General features: G+C 41.9%; 1 protein-coding gene across 1 annotated transcript in view; it reads left to right on the plus strand.

The window, feature by feature from the left end:
• Nucleotides 1–22,360, plus strand: part of crkl (v-crk avian sarcoma virus CT10 oncogene homolog-like) — a 51,629-nt gene that overhangs the window by 23,974 nt on the left and 5,295 nt on the right. The window lies entirely within an intron of this gene.

Here is a 22,360-nt window from a genome sequence, read left to right on the forward strand (position 1 = left end):
AGAGGACAGCAGGCTTGAGGTGATTAACAACAGAAATTATGGTGACGTGAGAGATTGTTTACTGAGAGGATGATAAAGGATGTGGAATGCACTGCCTGAGACTATGATGGAGGCAGGATCAATGAAGGCTTTCAAAAAGAGTTCCATTATTTTCTGGGAAAAGGCCAGTGAGTGGGGCTAGACAACTTCGTAAATTTGCTTAATTTATCCCACTGTTGTCATTCCTATTTTGCATGCAAATTGACTATCAGGTACTTCCTAATTTATTTGTTGGCTGTCTAGTGTTTTCGGCCACTTTGGGAATATAGTAGGTGTTTTCTGTTTTACATGTGCTCTTTCTTGCACCTTGCCCAGAAATAGATTCTTGAACAAGATCTGGCTTCTGAGTTGCGTATGCAAACCAAAGACCGGTGTCCACTTTTATAATGTTTAAGACAATGCACATGTTTGAGTTTCTTGGTTTATCCTTCCAGGTTCCTGTGCCATGATTGTAATTCCCCTTCTCACCACCTCCCAGCCTCCAGCAATTGCAATCCATGTCATTCAGTGCAGAAGTAGCAGAAGCTGATGTGGAAATAACGGCACGAATTGTTGAAATATGCTAGCACAATGTTAAGGCCAGAATATGTGGTGCAAAAAAAAAGTTGTTAATATGTCAGCCTCATTAGCCACAGTGCGTGTACTTCTCATCTGAAGCAATATAAACTGAGTGCACATCCTCCCTCTCTTTTGCGCGCTCTTTCTCTCTCCCTCTCTCTCTCTCTCTCTCTCTCTCTCTCTCTCTCTCTGTTCAATCATTCGGCACTTTCTAGAAAAGAGATCAATAGATTTTTGGAAGATAAGGGAATTGAAGGGTAGGGTGGAAGGTGAAGATTAGCAATGGTGGCACAGAGTTGATGGGCCAAATGGCTTAATTTTGCTCCTTTTTCTTATGTCATTCTTAAAATTGGCTGGCTTAATTCAGTATGAATCAGTCAGGGATACTGTTGGATTTTAGGTGTATTTGGTACAAGCTTAGTCAGATGTGTTGCTTCATACTTTCTATTTGCCTGTGTGCAAAAGATCACTGACTCTCCACAATCAATATCGAAACACCCAACACTTCAGAGTTCTGATTTACGAAAATGGTCTAGAGGCCTCCGCACTGTCACTGTGTGAACATGGAGGATTAAACTCCAGCTAATAGTCAACTTTGAATGTTGTGCTCATCTTATAGTTTTGCCATGGCAATGATCCCCAACTTAGTTATTTGAGCACCGATCATACAAAAGAAGACTTCAGAGCGTCATACTGATGTACAGCATGGAAACAGACCCTTCAGTCCTAATCATCCAAACCCAACCAGATGTCCTAAATAAACCTAGTCCCATTTAATAGCCTATGGCCCATATCCCTCAAAACCCTTTCTGTTCATATACCCATCCAGATGCGTTTTAACAAAGGGTGGTGGTGGAAAGGTCTGTTTCGTGCTGTACATCTCTGACTCTAAACTGTACCAGCCCCCGCCACTTCCTCTGGCAGCTCATTCCATAGATGCACCACCCTCTGTATGAAAACGTTGCTCCACGTGTACTTTTGAAATCTTTTCCCCCTCACCTTAAACCTAAGCCCTCTAGTTTTGGGCAACTCCTACTCTGGGCAAAAGACCTTGTCTATTTACCCTAACCTTCCCCCTCATGATTTTATAATCCCCTGTAAGCTCACGCCTCTGCTCCAGTTCTTGAACATTATATGGTATCAAATCAGATAAGATGCTGAAGTATGCAATTTGCAAACATTGATCTTCCTTGCATGGGCATTGGTGCTCATAACTTGTCGAATGTCTATCCATCCAACTTTAAACTTTCATTCCTGACCCCAACCAGCATCAGAGCAGCAGAATATGTTGGATTTTGTTCTTGACATTGTACATCCTAAATCTTGTTTCAAAACTTGTTTAGACAATGCACCTAGTCACGAGAAGCTCTGTAGTCTGGGCTTTATGATGGTCATTGTCAAACAAAGCTGATGTCTGTGAATACTTGAACAAATCTATGAAAGCAGGTCTGCAGAATCAGACTAAATTACAGCAGCACCAGCTTGCCCTTTGGTAAGACACTAGATATTTCGCAGGGGTGTTCTTGAACAAAATGTGAAACCGAGGCAGATAAAAAGTGGGGAGGTTTATGGACAGAATCCTTGATCTCAGATCAGGCAGGTGAGTGCATGATTGGGGTGATACAAATGAGAGGGTGTGCAGAAATCTCATGATGTAAGTCTGCAGGAGATGGTATGTATACTGAAGGGAGAGATAGTGAAGTATTTAAAATAGCAAGACTGAAAATTTAAAAATAAAATGAAGTGGAGACCATTGTAGGTCAGCAAACACAGGCAAGAATGAGACTTGGTGTTTGTTTGAGCAGACTTAAGCCATTGGCGCACAGTGTCTGCTCCACGATTCATTGAGATCATGGGTAACACCCTATCTGGCGATTCTCAATTCCATTTTGTTTTATTTCTTTTTGCCATATCGTTTATTTTAATATAAAAAGAAAATTAACTTCACCTTATATATTCTCACCAAAAAAATTACCAAATCCACATAAGATAGTTACTGTAGCAAGTGGTTAGTCACTTGAAATCGCTGGATCTCCATCACTCCAGTCCATTCCCAAATCCTCCTTCATCCTTGTGTCAAAGCCAGTCTCTTAGATAATCTTGATCTTAAGTGAATACACCTAGTGAACAGAATCGACAGCCCTACAGAGTGACCACCTTCTGCACAAAGGAATTCCTCTTTGTTGCAGTCTTAAATGGTGCCCCCTTACTCTGAGATTATGTTGGCTGATCCTAGATGCCTAAATGGAGAAACAACCTCTCCACATCTGCCTGTCAATTGCTTAACAATCTTATATTTCAACAAGGTCGTCCTTCCTTCTTCTAATCTCCAGTGAGTACAGACCCAGCTGCTCAGCCTCTCCTCGTGAAATCCCTTCATATCTATAATCAGCCTAGTGAATGTTCTCTGAACTGATTCCATTCCCTCTTCCCTGAGGTAAGAGGACCAAACTGTTAACCTTATTCTCTGTGAGATTTAATTCATGCCATGTATAGTTGTTGCAAAACTTCCCTGTTTTTATGCTCCATTTCCTTTGAAATAAATTCCACAAGCTTTTACCTGAACTTGAAAATCTAGTGTGATAAGCATGAGAACACCCAAATCCTCCTCCTCCTAGCTTTCTTCAGTTTTTCTCTGTTTAATAATATTCAACACTTTATTCCACTCCTCTTTGTCAGGAAGAATTAAAGTACTCTGGAAACTAATGGTGCTAAAAACCAATAGGTTTCCTGGGCCTGATGTGTTCCATACTAGGATTTTAAAGGAGATTGCTGTGGAGACGGATTTACTGATAGTAATCTTCTAAGAATCCTTTGATTCTGGAAAGGTCCCAGACGACTGGAAAATTGCTAATTAATAACATTATTCCAAATGAGACCTCTGTCATCCTTGTTTACCTGCCTTTTGTGTCATCTGCAGATTTGGTTGTAGTACATTCACTTCCCTCATCTAAGTCATTAATGTAACTGGGAATAATTGTGACCCCAGCACCAATCTCATTGGCACTTCACTAATTGCAAATTGCCATCCTGGAAATTCCCCATTTATCCTAACTTTGACTTCTATCAAGTAACCAATTCTCTTTCCATTCATATTAACTATCCACAATTACAAGGGCTCCTATTGTCTGAAGTAGCCTTATGTTTAGACTGTGAGCAGCATTTATTTCCTGAGTCTATGGTGTTGGTGGTGAGATGCCACCTTGAACTGCTGCACCACCCCATGCTGTAGGTCGACCTACAATTTGCAGTACTTCATCAAACGCGTTTTGGAAATCCAAATTAGTGCTTCCTCTTCATCTATCTTACTTGTTAGCTCCTCTATGAATTATATAGATTATGTTTAAATAAAAATAAATTTGTCAGGCATGCTTTCCCTTTCTGAAACCATACTGTCTCTGCTTGATGTTATGTATTCCTCCTAACTGTTCAGTTGGTACATCCTGGGGTTGATGAACTCGAGTGACTGCATGGCTGGTTTGTGATGCAGAGTGTTGCAAGCAGGGTCGGTTCACTTCACCTGTTCTGACTGTGTTTATCATGAAGGTCCTGCCTTTTCAAGCCTCTCCCCTAACCTTATGCATGGTGACCTTAAGGTTAAACTCGCCATCAGTCGTTTTTCTGTAACGAGACAGCAGCCCTTTGGTCCTCTGAAACTTTACCTTTTACTGTTGCATTCTTTATAATGAACTCGTGTTTTTCCCAGTGTCATATGTTAAACTTATTGGTCTTGTCTTTTGTCTCCCTCCCTCTTTAGTGTGTAGTCACTATCTCTGTAGCCACTTCGAAGTTGTAATGGACAGTCCATCAGATTGGAGTTAAGACTCAACAGCTTTCAGCTCATTAGTTTCCCTATTACTTTTTCTCTAGTGATAGTTATTGTGTTTATTTTGTGTGTACACAACCTTTAACTGCTTGATTTTTGGAATGCTGTTAGTGTTGTCTTCTGTGAAAATTGATACCAATTATTTAATCAACTCCTATTACTTCCATGTTCCCCATTTTATTTCTCTCGCCTTGTTCTCTAAGATGCCAATCACCTTCTTAGTACATTCTTTTCTCCTTTTTTGGTTCCATTTTGTTGTATTTTAATGTATTCCCAATGATCTGATTTACCATTGATCTTTAGCACATTATATATTCTTTGTTTCAGTTTGATACTCTCCTTAACTTCACTGGTCAGTTTATCCCCTTCCTAGAATCCTCTTTCCTCACTGGCATACTCTTTGCTGTGTGTCCTGAACTATTTTCTTAAATATCTGCCATTGTTTTTCTACCGGCTTTTCTATTCAATTGCTTTCTCAATCCACTCCAGCCAACTCTGTCCTCATCCCTATGTGATTACCCTGATTAAAGATTAGTGCAGTTGTTTCCAACCCAAGTTTCTAACTTCAATTAAGTGTTAAATTCTGCCATATAATGGTCACTGTTCCTTTGGAAATCTTTTAGGATTTTGCAAGCAGAGATTTGGATGAACTATGGAAAAGGAGCAGAAGTTTCTTGTCATCTTTGGTTTAAAGTACTCCAGTTGAATTGGATAGGCAATCTGTCTGTAACTGGGATAAATCTAAAGTTGTCAGTGAAAATAGTTGTCAGTGAGCAGATGCTGCAGTGTACCCATTCAAATTGTTGCCCTGTCATTGAAACTTCTTGGTAGTTACGCTTTGTCAACACTGAATCATTCTGGTAATTTGTGTTTCCACCGTTGAGATTCAGAGAAAGCTGTGTTCAAGTGAGCACTGAACTGTGATGCCAGAGTCTTAGAACTGTTAGCCCGTTCTTGCTGAGTATGGGTTGCTATTTCTTTAGCAGGAAGTATGTTTTACATTATTTGTGCTGCTTCATTGCTTTGGCTAGTCTTTGGTTGGTGTATACTGAAACCTTAACCCTTATTGTTCAAAATCTCCATTTCACAGCAACCTGCTAATAATGAGGCAATATTTGGAAAGCGAGTTGGAGCTTGACATAACATCAACAAGCTACACTGGGAATGAGAAGTCCCTCATATGCTGGCTCACATCTAGCACTTTATGCATGAGTAGTGTGGTCACTGTTTACAGCAGGATTACTTTAATCATAGGGCTGACAGTGTGAGGTGTTGCAAACAGATTCATCCCATGAGTGTCACCGCTGACCACCTGACTGCTTCTGTTCAGTTCCGTGATCTTCACTCGAAGATCAGTTCATTGTCACTGACTTCTCCACTGGGATTCCTTTTCTTCCAAAAACAATGGGCTGGTGATTAAACTGCTGCCTTACAGTACCAAGAACCTGGGTTCAATTCCAGCCTTGGGTGGGTGACTGTAGAGTTTGCATGTTCTCCCCATGTCTCCATGATTTTCTGCCAGATGCTCTGGTTTCCTTCCACAATCCTAAGAATGTGCAGGCTAGGTGAATTAGCCATGGGAAATGCAGAGTTCTGGGTCTGGGTGGGTGCTCCTCAGCGGGTGATGAGACTTGATGTACCGTAGGGGTCTCTCTCTACACTGTGTCTATTCTAATTTCATAGAATCTCTAATGTCCCTTTCCCTGGCTTTGAAAATTTCCTTCAGAGTATTACTGTCTTCCTGAAATTTTCCCCAGATTAAAATAAGCGTCCTGTCAGGATTTTGCCGAGCAATGATCTGGAGCAGTAAGATGAGTTAGTGATTGATGTGAAATCTGTCGCAGGTGTATCTTTGGCACTGTTTATTCATGTTACCACCATTGTTCAAAGCTTAAAAAGGAAAGGTTACCCCATATATCTGTGCTGCTGCTTTGCCAGCATGATTTAAAAAGAATTTTATTCTGTTCTCTCCCATCGCCCTCGAACGTGAAATATTTGTTCATCTTGCCTGTGCATTATAAAATTGTCTGTGTACCAAATGTATCCTGAGGTAAAGCATTCCAAACTCCCACCTGCTTAAGTAATTTATTTCTAACTTGTTTGCTACTCATTTTGCTTATTTTAAATGAACGGCAGCTCATTGCTGACTACTCAGCAGCAATAGCGACATTACAGACCCTTCATAAGTTAAACATTATTCCGACATTAGTGGAATTTCAAGTAACTCCTGTTCTTGTGAAGTGTACAATGCAATTAGTCTAATAGTTTCACTGCAGTTGTTAATTTTTAATCCAGTAACCTTGAAGTTAGCTTTTAAGTTTTTTATGTGGATTGTCAGCTTTATTTTGGGTTGCCATTCATTTTCGATCACCAAGGTAGGAAATGATGAATAATAGGACTTGTTTATCTTGCTCCACTTTCCGTCATCTCAAAAATCCCCAAACCATTCATGTTATCAGACTTGACAGCTTGCTCCACTGAAAGGTCTGGTGATTGCTGCTCCTGTTTGGTTAACTTCACTACCACCTGCAAGCTGCAATCAAAGCTTGACCCTGTTCTGATATGGAGCCGTGCTGCCATTCCTTCACTGTCACTGGTCAAAATCCTGGAGCTTCCTCCTAAAAACACCGTTGGTGTACTGACACCAGTTGGACTACAACAAATCAAAAAGTTCCCACCAATTTCTGCAGCACTTGAGTTTCGTAAAGAAAGAAATAAGTACCCAGAACGCTGCTTTGAAGTACATTGCAAAATCAATACCACTTTCCAAGTCCTTTAAAGAACATATTCAATGAGAAATTATGATCCATTTTTATATTCTGACAACTTTGGTTTGACATGAACGTTTGACTCTTGCTGAGCTATCGTTCAGTGGGTTTCTTTTAGCTTGCCTAAGTAGATTTAGGAAATCCATGAGAGCCTAGATTATTGGAAGGTGAAGGATGCATCCCAGCTGAAAATGTGTTGCTGGAAAAGCGCAGCAGGTCAGGCAGCATCCAAGGAACAGGAGACTCGACATTTCGGGCATCAGCCCTTCTTCAGGATGCCGGAAACGTCGATTCTCCTGCTCCTTGGATGCTGCCTGACCTGCTGCGCTTTTCCAGCAACACATTTTCAGCTCTGATCTCCAGCATCTGCAGTCCTCACTTTCTCCTCAAAGGGTGCATCCCAATCTATAATTGTGAATTGTTATGTGGAAATTGAGAAAAAATGAAATGTTTCCAAAATGAATATCTAGATGGTAGATAAAAGCAAAATACTGCAGATGCTGGAAATGTGAAACAGTTCTGGAGAAGCTCAGCAGATCTGGCTGTATTCTTCCACATACAAGCAGACCTGAGTTTCTCCAGCATGCTCTCTTAATTGATTTAGACAATACAGCTCTGTTTAGGGCTGGGAAAGGATAACTAGAGAAATTCATGATATAAAATATTTCAATTTTTTTCGGTTGTCAGCCATACTTGTGATAGCCTGTTTGACCCAGAGTCTGGATTATTGGAGTGGTAGTAGCGAGAGTAAAATAGGAAGGATTGAAACCAAGGCCCCCTTCTCTTCCCAAACTCTGCAGTTTCACTACTTCCCTTTCTCATTAGCCATTGCTTTTAGGTACTTCCTCTAATTTGTTTGCTGCAATTTAATGATTATGTTTCACCCAAACCTACCATATGTGTTTTGCTTCCAGTGTAAGGTGTCACAGACTGCCTCACTTATTTCTGAAGTGTTTTTTGTCAGTGAGTGCTGAATTTGGACTGTCATAGTCTTCTAACAAAATAAGTGAGCTGAATGGCTAATCTGTTTGGCAGTGTTGGCTGTGGGGTAGAATTCTAGGCTAGGAGTTGCGTGTACAAATGTATCCAAGTTTGAACCTGAGGACTATTTGGTGTGCACACAATGACTTGCTGTGGTGAGATGGAGTGACGTTCATACTGTGCATTCCCTTTTCTCATCTTTGCCCAGTGTGAGCTTCGCAGACGTTGGCCATACCAGTGAAGGATGCGTTCACCTTTCAGCTTTGACATTGCAGCATTGTCTGTTTGGCTCTTCCCATCCTGATGGTTCTTCGCGGGAATGGAGCTGTAAACTACTGTCCTGAGTTATCGTATCTGCTTCCTTGATGCAAATGTCTACTTAATTTTGGATTCTTGAGTTTTTTTAATAGAACGAAATTTCAATGCTACACCCTTACTGTCTTTCTGAACTTCCTGTACCAATTTGTCCAGTTGCACAATCCAATCCAGTGATGCAACAGACTGTCATGGTAATGCTTACCACACAAGATTTTTCTACAAAATTGGAACAATGCCATATATTCAATCACTATTGTATCACACATTGACCAAGGACTACGCTTTGATTTAGAAAGCATGATGTGTGTAAGCTTTTGAAAATCTTCGGTTGAATTAAATAGCACTGAGATTCTGCTAGGGTATATATCACAACTGGAGTTTAACAGGGACGCCCACTCACTGGGCGCTGTACTGCCAGCCAGCCAGCCTTTATTATTCCATTTAGCTGGTAGAGTTTTGTTGTACTTAGCCAATTAAACCACTTAATTTTAAAAGCTATGTTTTATGTTGAGTGGCAGGACATGACGCATCTGACAATGACCCCACTTTCCCTTCGTTCACCATTAATAATCAGAATTTTGAAAAAAAGCAGAATATCCTGTCAAACCTTTGTTAACTTCAAAGAAAGAAACTCCTCAGTCTTGGGTAGTTGAACTCTGTAAAGTTAATTATTGGTCTTTTAGTGTTTTGAAGTTCTCTGATTGCAAGGCTGGCCTGTAAAAGTTAGAAATCTGAAACAAAAGCAGAGAATGCTGTGAATCGATGGAATAGAAGATTTGATGTTTCTGATCAGCAACCCTTCCATCAATTCAGAAGCATTAACTCTGTTTCTCCATAGCTGCTACCTGGCCTGAGTATTGTCAGCATTTCCTGTTTTGATTTGGTAAATCTAAGTGTCTGTTAAGGTAGCCTAGTAAAACACTTTAAAAAAGAAATTATCTGGCCAACAAACACAGCATTTCTAATTATTATTGTCAAACTGGAGTGCTACTGGAGACGAGAGCTATGTTGCAAGTACAGTACTTAGACATGTCAGAGTGTTTCAAACCAGGATCCTGTCTGCACCCAGGCAGAAATAAAAGATCCAGACAGGACAATTTTGAAAAGAGCAAGTAGTCTGCTCAGAATGTTAGGCCAGTATTTATTCCTTAATCATACTAAACAATGGATGATCTGATAATTAGCTCATTGCTGTTACTGAGAACTTAGCTTTGTGCAAATCAACTGTTATTCTTCCAGCATCTGTACTGCACTTCACTGTAGTACCTCATTGGCTACAGAGTGACTTGGGGCATTCTAATGTCCTGAAAGTTGATATACAAATGCAAACAGCGATATTTTCTTTACCACTTAAATTCATTTTGTTTGTGTACCAACCTATTTATTTTGTTTTTGTAAGGTGCAGAGAGAGTTTACAGTTGGTCTCCAAACATGGCGCACTTGCATGCAGCTAACAACAGAAGCTTTTGATTTGGTCCTGAATCAAACAAACTGCCTTGCACAACTGAGAGATACAGACTGGAATCCATGAGCAATCTTTTCCAAACTATCCCCTTAAATGAAGGCCCTCCTCCCTGGAACTATTGTTACAAAATTGTTCTGCAGTCTCTCTAAAGACACATTTCTCCAATCAAGGCCAAAACAGTGCTTTGTTAGGGCTCAAACCTTCCTTTCTCTTTGTGGTGTTGACCTCTCGTTATTAAGTCCAAGAAACCAGTCTAGTTTTTTAACCACATTCTCACCCCATCTTGCTTTTTTACGATTTATGCACATATCTATTCAGGCCCCTCTGTTCCTTTATCTTGCATTGCCTTTTCTCACCCCTCTACCAAAATGAATCAGTTCACCCTGTAGCATATTGTTTCATCTGCCACGTATCCACCCGTTCCACCTGTCTATCACCTTCTGAAGTTTTAGTTTCTCAGTTCACAATATTTTCAAATATTGTTGCACCTGTCAATTTTGAAATTTTGTCCACGCCAGTCTGGTCATTACTAAGTTCACTGTTTTATTTAATGTATATTAATGACCCAGAAGAGACCACTTTGTACCTTGCTCCTGTCCAAAAAAAATCTTTGCACATTACTCTGGTTTCTTTCACTCAGCATACTTTGTACCCATGTTACAACTTGTCCTTTTCTTTCTTAGCTGTCACAACTGATACAGAATAAAATATGAAAAGGGTAATTTTCAGTAAATTGCCAGATTAGGTAACTGCAAGTATGGAAGAACTGAAATAAAAATGAAATACTGAAGAAACTCTGGTCTGGTAGCACTGGGGAGTATTGGAGAAACTCTGGTCTGGGAATATTGGAGAAACTCTCTTGTCTGGTAGCATTGGGAATGCTCGAGAAACTCCGGTCTGGTAGCACTGGGAATACTGGAGGTACGCTGGTCTGGTATCATGGGGACTATTGGAGAAAGTCTGGTCTAGGAGCATGGGGAATACTGGAGAAACTCTGGTCTGGTAGCATGGGGAGTTTGGAGAAACTCTGGTCGGGTAGCATTGGGAATACTGGTGGAACTCTTTGCTGGTAGCATTGGGAATATTGGAGAATCTCTGGTTTGGTAGCATTGAGTGTATTGGAGAAACTCTGGTCTGGTCGCATTGGGAGTTTGGAGAAACTCTGGGAGCATTGGGAACACTGGAGGAACTCTGGTCTGGTCGCATTGTGAATATTGGAGATACTCTGGTCTGGTAGCATGGGGAGTGCTGGAGAAACTCTGGTCTGGTAGCGTTGGGAATACTGGAAGAACTCTAGCATTGGGAATACTGGAGCAAGTCTGGTCTGGTAACATTGGGAGTATTGGAGCAACACTAGTCTGATAGCTTTGGGAATACTGGAGAAACTCTGGTCTGGTAGCATGGAAAAACTGGCAACTCTGTGGTAGCATTGGGATTACTGGAGAACCTCTGGTCTGGTAGCATTGGGAGTATTGGAGAGACTCTGGTCTGGTAGCATTGGGAATACTGGACGAACTCTGGTCTGGTAGCAGTGGGAGTTTGGAGAAACTCTGGAGCATTGGGAATACTGGAGAAACTCTGGCCTGGTATCATGCGGACTATTGGAGAAACTCTCGTCTGGTAGCATTGGGAATACTGGAGAAACTTTGGTAGCATTTGGAAAGAAACAGTTTAAATGCTAGGTTGTAATACGATTTGAAAAAGAAGCAGGCTGGAGAAGTGATGCTTTTTTCATGTACAGTAGGAAAGGGGGGCAGAAGGAACAAGTGGGAGATTTCCCCACATAAAAGGCAAGGGAATGCTAATAGCAGTAGAAAAGTGATATAGATAACAAATTCTTGCAAACAAGGCACTCCTGGAGTGAAAGTAAAGGGGGTGATCAAAATGGAATGCAGAGTTTGTGATTTGAGGTATTGAGCTGAAAATGTGTTGCTAGAAAAGCGCGCCAGCATCTGCAGTCCTCACTTTCTCCTCCCATTTGAGGTATTGAGCCCAGTTCGTCTTGAATGCTGTTATGTGTGTTTTGTATATTCCGTTTGTAATTGTAGTCAATTTCTGATTGTGACCATGACTCCTAGGATATCTAATGCGGACGTCCAATCTATATCAGGATTTGCTTCCGGGTTTGATTTGGGCAGTCAGTTCTACCCTGTATTGACATGTGCAGCTATTTCTTTGTGCAGAAACATGAACTGCACACTGTCATGTACAGAACCATGCTCACGGTTACTGTTATTTGTTGTGGAAAGACCTAAAGTGAACTAATGGCCAAGCAGCTCGCAAGCAAAGTGTCACCATTCTGTCACCTGAATTGCAATTGTCATGTTCAGGAGAGGTTTATAGAGCAAACTAAATTAAACTCCTATATGGGTTTTCGGGAGTGATTATATGCCTTGATTGTCTAGTGGTTGTGAAAGTGGTATGTTATGTTCAGAATGTTTAATCTAATCTTACTGGAGACTCTGTAGGGCTTTTAGAACCTTTTACCTGAAGGAGTTGCAACGTGTATCAGCATTGGAAGCCACTTGGTCTTCAATGATTGATCAGACACAGCAGATTACCGTACGCCCTGATTGACCCTTCTCAGACTTCTATTTTGTATTCTTGTTGAGATGCAGCATTGAGTCTGTTTGTAGGCCAGTAAATGCAGGAAAAGGAAGTCCACAGCTATACACATTGTGCTATATATTTTTGACTGGGGTGATACACAAATTAGATGGATTTTCAGGTCACGGATAATTTTTTATGGACTGCCAGGATTCTTAAGTGCTACTTTTCAAGTTTGCTTTGGTGAAGTTTTAAATTCATGTTTGCTGTGGCTAATCTCCTTTACCCCAAGTCATTTTAAATAAGAAAACTGAGGTTTTCTAACTCTGGTACCATACAGAAGTGTAATTCCTGTGTTACCAATGGAAATTAATAAATACAGCCAACCATATACTCCACGCACTTAGCAATCTCTGGGACACGAGCCTCCCGTGTATGGCAGCACACCTACCATCTGGCTGACTGCAGTATAGCTCACATACTAGTTGGGCAGGTGTACTACAGTCTAAGCTGCAACTTCAACCCTTTGAGGTACTATGTTAAACTGAAGTAAACAACAATGGGAAAACTAGTGCCTCTGTAAGGAAACTGCTATTGTGTCTGTGAATTTCAGGGTTTAATTCAAAGCTCCTTATAAAGGAAGTGGATGAGGAGAGGATGGAATTTGCATCTGGTAGCGGCATCAGTTATTTATAGATGACATACAGTTGCACCATGAATGAGTCCTTGAGCTTCCTCTGTAAAACTGGACTCTGATTCATAAATACATGGGCTGCTGCACAAGGAGTGGCAGCTGGACACTGTGGATTGTAGTCCTATATAGCATTACACCTGACTGCTGATTGACCTGCACTATGGCTGAGTCAGTGTCAGGCACCCCACTCACTACCCAAAGACAAGGTATAGATCATTACAGCCTCTGACGCTTCTGTTTTTCACACTGGATAGGAAGGTCCACTTTAGAAATGACTCTCAAATGATCCTGCCATGAGTATGTAGATGAGAAGGAGGACCAAGGATGGATCCTTGGGACTACAGTGTGGGAGCAGAAACGGTGCAGGTGATTATCTGGTTGATATTAGGGAAGAATGGGACTATGTAAGAGGAGTGCTTGCTATGGGAAGCGTTGGAGGAGGTGGCCACCATATGAAAGGCTGCAGGTAGTTCCAAGTACAGCAGGGGAATAGATTACTTTGGTCACAGTCTCATAGGATGTCATTTATGACTTTGAGAGCTGTTTTGGTACTGTGACTGGGTGCAGATACTAATCAGAAGGTTCAAACATGGAGTTCTGAGACAAATGGACATGTTCACAGTCTTGAAGGACATAAAATCATAGATATTAGTGGGAATAGGCTATTTAATTATCTAAGCCTGCGTCATCATTTGGTCAGGTCAATGTTGGCAAGATTTTGGCCTCAGCCTCAGCTTCAGTTTCTGCCTGTCCTCTCTTGCTGAATTACCTTCTCAAAACTCTGAATTTGCTGTGAATATATTTGAAGACATGTCACAGCTCTCTGGGGTAGTGAATTTCAAAAATTAAGATCCTCTACAGGTATTCCTCTTAACTCATCTCCTTATTTTGTTACTATGCCCTTGAGTTCTAGATAGCCCCAAGCCTGTAGATTTACTCTGTCAAACCACCCCCCCCCCGACAAATGTTTTCCAAAATGACCACACTTCATTCTTCCAAATTACCATGTGTATAGCACCAATCTGAACAATCTGTTCTCATAAGGTAGACAACCCCTTCAACCCAGGAATCAACTTAATGATCTTTCTCAGGACTGCAATTAGTGCAAATATAGTCCTCCGTAATTTTAAGGAAACCAAGACTGTACATTACCAAGGCTACATTTCAATGACAGTGCCTGCAGCAAATCCTCCTATTTGGATATTCTTTTCCCAATAAAACCGAACACCCTACTTGCCTTTCTAATTATTTTGCGTGCTTACATGGTAATTTTGGGATTTGTGTACCAGGATAAGCAGATCCCTGTCATTTGAGAATTCTGTAATCATCTCCACTTAACTAATTGTGTTTCCATTCTTAGTTCCAAAGTCGACAGCCTCCTGTTTATTCACATTGCAGACCATCAAAGCTTTTCCCTGTTAATTTAGTCTACCAGTATCCATTTTCAGATTCTTTGTCTCCTGTTCACAATTTGCTTCCTTCTCTGTTTGTGTCATCAAATTTGATGACAAGTACAGCCAGCCTTAGTTGAGGTCACAGTGCTGTAGCAGTCCATTTATTTCAATTTCAGTAAACTGGAAGCAATCCATTTATACCTATTATTCTTCCTGTTAACCAATCCTTTATCGTGTTAATATTTTACTTTTAGCACCATGTGCACTTACCTTGGCAAATTATTGACTGCTTATTGATAATCCAAATGTGCTGCATTCCCCTTTATCCTCCCTGCCTGTTTCAGCCTCAGAAAGCTGGAACAAATTTGTTGCAATTTCCATTTCATTACACAATTGAGAAGAAACTTTGGAGAGGAACAGTGGACTGGAGTTGAAGCTTTGTCATGATGCAGCAAGTAAGGGTTGTTTTGGGAGGTGTGATGATATTGCATTCGGTTGAAGAGATCATCAGTTAATCACCCACTGTTATAAATTTTCAGAACCAAGTTCTTCCCTGGATTTTGGTGTTGAACTTAGCAATGTATTGCCCAGCTTTCAGGGGCTGTGCCTTGAATGAAATTCTGTGACTTACATATTAATCCTGCATCCCCATCTTAAGTGATTAAACACAACAGCAATCTAAGGTTTTTTCAATATATCACATCAGTTGCATGATTCTTTGATCTTTTACTTATACAGAGGAACCTCGATTATTTGAACATGATGGATGGGGATTATGTCGTTCGGATCATTGATTATTTAGTTAACGGATTTTACCTTAAACAAGGGATGCCATGCTGCCATGCAACTCCAGTCCACTGTGCTCTACTGGAGACTTTGTTTAATCTATAATTTTAATGTATTGAGCGCAAGAGGACACAGATTTCACATGAACAAAATAAAGCAATGATAACACAAGAAAACTTATTAAAAATGCAGCAGTAGTTAGCATTTGGCTAGGAGTGGTGAAGACTGCGTTAAACAAGGTCTGAACAGCTTCTATGATCGCAAGAGCATGTGTCAGTTTCCGGGAGCTCTGTCTCATGATAGAAAGACAGAAACTCTACCTTGCGCATGAGTTTACGTTCTCCACCAGTCTTTTCAAGAATGGCCCATAAAATGACAGGAATACTGTAAAACCCTTTTGCTTAGGGCTGTGTAACAACCCTTAAAAAATATCCAGTCACTGATGCTTGAGTTGTTTGTGTTTCTTTGTCTTGGCCAGTGTTTTTGCATGTTCTTCAGTACAGGTAAATCAAAGACAGTTACCTCTTTGATGTAACATTTTTGCGGGACCTTGAAATCATCTTCAGATAATCGATATTTGAATAATCGCGATTCCTCTGTAAATTGTGCCCTATGTATCCTGCCCCAGTAGTTACCTGACGAAGGAGCAGCGCTCCGAAAGCTTGTACTTTCAGATTAACCTATTGGACTATAACGTGCAGTTTCAACCTGGTGAAGCTAATAAACAGGACTGCCTGTATGCCAAACAACGTAAGTAACAAGTGATGGACAGAGCTAAACGATTCCCCAACTAATGGATCAAATCTAAGCTGTGCAGTCCTACTGCATTCAATCATGAGTGGTGATGGACAATTACACAACACTGGGGGAGCTGGCTCCCCAAATATCCCCAGCCTCAATGATGGAACAGCCCAACACACCAGTGCAAAAGTTAAGGCTGAAGCATTCACAACAGTCTTCAGCCAGAATAATGGATAATTCACCTCCCCTTCCTCCAGTGGTCCCTAGCATCCCAGATGCACTCTTCTGTTAATTTGAGTCCACATGATATTAAGAAATGGCTGGAGGCACTGGTTATTGCAAAGGCTATGGGCCCTGACAATATTCTGGCAATAGTACTGAAGACTTGTGCTCCAGAACTCCCTAGCCAAACTCTTCCAGTACAGCCTCAACACTGGCATTTACTCAACAATGTAGAAAATTGCCTAGACTTGTCCTGTACATAAAAAGCAGGACCAGTCCAATTACTGACCTGTCAATGTACCCTTGTTCATTAGTAAAGCGATGGAAGGTGTCATCAACAGTGCTGTCAAGCAACACCCACTCCGCAATAACCTGCTCAGTGACATACCATTTGAGTTCTGTCAGGACCACTTGGCTCCTAACCTCACTGCAGCCTTGAACAAAACATAGACAAAAAGAACTGAATTCCAGAGGTGAGGTGAGAGTAAAATTCGTTGACATCAAGGTTGTATTTGACTGAATGCAGCATCGAAGAGTCCTAGTAAAACTGGAGTTACTGGAAGATCACGGCCCACAAAAACAGGAGTAGGCTATATATCTCTCCAAGCGCTGCCATTCAATAGGATCATGGCTGATTCAACACTCCTCACATCCACCTTCCTGCCCTTTCCACATAAAGATGATTCCTCTACTGATCAATAATTTATCTACCTCAGCCTTAAATACATGCAAAGACTCTGCCCTACAGCTCCTTGTGACTAGGAGTTCCGAAGACACTGATCCCAGAGAAGAAATTCCTCTTCAATTTTAACTTGGCACTCCCATGACACTGCTGCCTGATCCTAGACCCTGCTATGATGGGAAACATCCCCTCCGCATTTACCCTGTCAAACCCGTTAAGAATCCTATGTTTCAATGAAATCACCTTATTCTTCCAAACTCCAGTGAGTAGAGTCACAATCTGTTTTGCTGATAAGACAGCTCCTCCATACCAGGGATCATCCTCATGAATATCTCTGAATTGCCTCTAATAAAATGATAACAGTACTCTATCAATGAGACTGCGAGGCGAGAGTTTCTACTGATTGGGGTCATATCTAGCACAGTTGTATTGGTGGTCAACCATCTTTACTCCAGGGCGTCATTGTAAGGGTAATGTCCCCGTCCCAACCATCAATGAGCTTCCCTCATGATAAGATCAGAAGTGGGGATGTTCACCAATGATTGCACAATGTTCAGCACCATTCGCAACTCTTCAGATACTGAAGCAGTCTATGTTCAAATGCTAGTTCAAAGAACTGGACAGTATCCAGACTTTGGCTGGCAAATGGCAAGTAATATTTGTGCTGCAAGTGCCAGGCAATGACCATCGCCCCATGAAATTCAGTGGTGTTACCATCGCAGAATTCCCCACTGTCAAAATCCTGGAGGTTACCATTGACCAGAAACCAAATTGGACTTGTCATATAAATAGTGGCTGCAAGAACAGGTCAGTCTTGGAATCCTGCAATGAGTAGCTCCCAAAGCCTGTCTATAAGACACGTCAGCAATATGATGGTATACTTCCCACTTGCCTGAATGAGCGCAGCTCCAAAAATTGTTGAGAAGCTTGACATCCAGGACATAGCAGCTTGAAAGGCAATACAAGGGAAGCTCAATTATCCGAATGAGATGGGCAGGCACTATTTTGTTCGGATAATCGATTATTCGGTTAATTGATTGAACGCTTTTCCTCTGGGGCTCTGAGTTTTTAAAGTCTGCTCCCTGTTCAGGAGACTCGCAGCAGCACAGTGCGCGGGTCCCTGCCCCGACCCTGACCCCGTTTATCCCAGGCCCCTCTCTGGGGCAGCCAGATTGGACATCAACAAGGCTGCTGCGGCTGCCTTTGTGGGGTAAGTCTCCAAGTAGTGCATGCGCACAGCCACACGTGCACACTGCTGCAGTCACAGCCCCACACACAACTTTTTCCTGCTACTTTTTGACAGGTTCTGCTTTTCCCTTGTACAGGACAATGTTGGAGAGATTACGTGGTGAAGGCAGGTTTAGGTACACCCTTGTGTAGAACTCCAGGGAAAGTGTAGGGAGAGTAGGAGGGTGGGAAGTCAGTCATTTGGAGACAGTGCCTGTTTAATCACAGTAAACAAAAGACGCGATCACTGTTGGAAATACATCTTTGATGTAATGTTTCCATCCGGACCTAGAGATCTTCTTTGGATAATCCGATTTTCAGATAATTGGTATCCGGATAATCGAGGTTCCTCTGCATATCCATAAACATCCACTCCCTCCTTCACCAATGCTTAATAGCATGTTTATACTTCCGTTCTTCAATGTCGTTGAATAAAAATGTTGGAACTCCTTCCCTTCACTCCACTGACTACTTACACCAAATGGACTGAAGTAGTTCACTACCACCTTCCTCTTGTGATGACCAATTAATGCTGGTCTAGCCAATGTTGCCCACGCCCCCTTAATGAATAGAAAAAACAGTGGCAGGTGTGGTGTCTACTAGGTACTGAAAACACACACACACACACACACACACACACACACACACAACCTCCATTTTTCAAATTGTGATAAATGGTGAGGATCTGATGCTTGTTTCATTGGGCTGCACAATTGTTCCGTACTCTGGGCTTTTTTACACCTCCCAGCAGTATTTATATGCTTGGCATTTCCACAATGCGACTTCCTGTACTAAGGTGTAGAGCTCATTCTCTCTGGTTAGCTGTGTGTCACGAAAGTGTGTGGTCCCTCAAGGCTGTATGCAAGCCAGCTCACCTGGCACCAGATTGCACCCTTCCCAAACTGTCAAACTGTATCATTAATTCACATGTTAAAGAGCTAACTTACAACCTCTCATTTTTAAACTTGGTGGACTTGAATGAGGAAGGATGTCAAGTTACTGTGAGGTTTTCATGGGTGCAGGCTTGCTTCCTCAATTTTTTAAAAAGTTTGCTCTTCATATGCAGAGTGCTATCAATTGACCAGTTCCTTTCCTGACTTAACACACTTGGAGCTATGCTTCATAGTGCACTGTTGCCAAGAATAGGTCATGCTTTGACAGCACTGAGTCACCGGACAGATCCAGAGCTGAAGACTTTTGCATAGAGGCCCCATTGGTGAGCAGTGTACATTGAGATGCCAATTTGCTGATAGACCGACTTTGTTTTGCATCATTTTTATTTTGGTGTTAACATCGCCTCAGGTGATCTTGTCACTCCCTCTGACAAAGCCCTGATAATCTGAAGAAAAGCCACTTAATAGATCACGTCACACAATGACTTGAGGTTGAGCCCTGGATGAATCACTTCAGTGGGTGTTGATGACTTGTACATACCACATTGGCATGAATGAACAAAATTCTCCTAACAATGATTCGACTGCCATCTGCTGTTGCACTGGCTTCACCAGCCCCACCACCTGTGCCAAACTGCTCTTCAGTTTCTGTCGAATCAGGTGCTTGTTTCTGCTGAGACCAACAGTCTATTTCCTCTCACTAGTGATGTCAGTAACTGAAAAATTGTTTGTAAATTGCTGCTTTATTGGACCAAGCAGAGTCCACATTGAATGCTGATTGCAGATTCTGTGACTCAACTTTAGTTGTGAGGCTGTACATTCCTTTCTAAGCTAAGGAAGTCAGTTAAAGCAACAAGAACACTGGCAGCTCACTAGAATCTGAGAATATACAGCACCTTGACACTAGCCGCTTCTGAAATGTGATCCTTTAAGTGGGCTTAGAACAACATCTTTTTCCTGTTTGGCAATGTGGGTGACATTGGCTGGGCAGCTATCTTTTGTCTCTGCCTAACTGCCCTTAAGAAGATGGTGCTGAGCTGCTTCCTTTACCACATGTTTGGGTGGCAGTTTCAGGATTTTGAACTAGTGATCGTGAAGGAGTAGCAATGTAGATCTGTGAGTGTGACTTGAAGAGGGATCTTCTGCTGGTGGTGGTGATCTGAAATATCTGCTGCCTATGCCCCTCTAAATGGTTCCAGTCACAGGTTTGGAAGGTGCTGTTAGAAGGCCTTGGTGAGTTGCTGCAGTGAACCTTCTAGATGGCATATGCTACTGCCACTGTATGGGAGTGAAAGTTGACAGTCGTAGATGGAGTGGCAGTCAAGTGTTTGTCCTGAACAGGAAGGGTTTGTGTTGTTGGAGCTGCACTCGTCCGGACAAGTGGGGAGTAATCCTGACTTGTACCTTGGCGATGGTGGAAAGGCAGGAGATGAGTTACTTGCTGTGGAATATCTGGCCTCCTGAAACCAATCAGCAGCACCCCAAGAATTAACGTCCAGCTGAGGCACAGTGCACCCTTCCCACTTTTTCTGAGGAGTTTTGTTTTCGTTTTCTTTGTAATCTTTGTGTGTCTGGTTTCCTCTTGTGTTTGTGGTTCCTCAGAATTAGTGCCTCGAATTTGATAATCTGGATGTGGTGATGGTATAAAAGGATCTACAAGGTTTGGATGGGGAACACACTGCAGAGCTGGTCTGGTGCTCGTGCTGCAAGAGACACTCATCCACTGCGATGCTGAGGTTTCTCCTGGCTTTCTGTAGCCCTCTTCCTTGTTGTCCCCCACTCTAAGCTTAAAGCAGATGATGATACTGGGGAGGGGATGGAACCTGGAAGTACAAACCATGGTGGAATAATTTGAGTGAATTTTCATATTTTAAAAATAGGCAGCTAGTGAGTTGGTCTGTTGCACTGACGAAAGAAGCTCAGCATTCATGATTGAGGGAAGTGCTGTATCTGCCAAAGCAGCATGCCTTTAATACTAACAAAATCAAACATTGCTGGAAAAACTCTGCAGGTCTGGTGGCATCAGTGGAAATAAGCAGAATTAATATTTTGGATCTAGTGAACCTCCTTCAGAACTGTTAGTAGCTTGGAAAAGGTTGGTATGTTTGCTAGAGTAGTGATGGGGTGGTGTGAGGGAAGGAGTAAGCGAGAGGTTGAGATGGAGGAGGAGTGGGTAAAAGTTAGCCCTGAGTATTGACTGGCTGCTCATGGGGACTGTCAGCAGTGAGGCCAAAACGAGGGTAGAAGGTGTTGGTGATCAGTGTCTAGGGTGTGGTGCTGGAAAAGCACAGCAGGTCAGGCAGCATTCGAAGAGCAGGAAAATTGACATTTCGGGCAAAATCCCCTTCATCAAGAAATCCTGATGAAGGGCTTTTGTCTGAAACATCGATTTTCCTGCTCTTTGGATGCTGCCTGACCTGCTGTGCTTTACCATCACCCCACACTCGACTGTTAATGGTTGTCAATGGATTGTTTATGGAAGCAGCCCAAGGTCTTGGTGTTTGGGGGTTGGGGCAAGGACATGGGAGAAGGTGCTCAGACCGTAAAATTGTTGAACTCAACATAGAGTCCAGAAGTTACAGGCTTCCTAAGCACAAAATGGGCTGCTGTTCTTCCAGCTTGAGCTAAGCTTTGCTGGAGCACTGCAGCAAGCCTGAGGCAGATAATGGTCCAGAGAATACGGTCGTGTTGAAATGGGAGGCACCTAGAAGCTCGGGTCATTTCTGTGGACAGAACATCAATATTCTTTTTAACACAAGTCAGCATATCATGGGTGTGGGTATAGGTTAAATACAGAGTTAGTTGATACAGCAAAAATGTATTGGCTTGTTTTTTTTTGGTAGCAACTTACTCCTGAAGGTTCAGAGTTATCCTTTTGCACCAACACCCCAGGAACACACAATCATTTCAATTGACCGATGTAAATAGATCAACCAGGTCACAACATGCTGCTAATTCCAGGTTTAAATTGTCAGGTGGCAGGTTTGAATTGAGTAACTTTAAACTGAGTAACTTTAAATTGTGTGTGGACCTTCATTACATCTCTGTATGGATTGATTGAGAATCCTTTTTGTTTTGAGAATGAGCTTTTAACAGCAGATCAGATCCAGAAGAGGGTCTCCTTCATGTGGCCATGTCTGTCAGCAGTGAAGAGGTTCACGTCTCTGTCTGGCACCTTTCTCTGACTCTGTACAGTGACTTGAACTCTGTGTCTTTCTC

This window comes from Chiloscyllium punctatum, chromosome 17 (genome assembly GCF_047496795.1).
Source record: "Chiloscyllium punctatum isolate Juve2018m chromosome 17, sChiPun1.3, whole genome shotgun sequence".
NCBI lineage: Eukaryota > Metazoa > Chordata > Chondrichthyes > Orectolobiformes > Hemiscylliidae > Chiloscyllium > Chiloscyllium punctatum.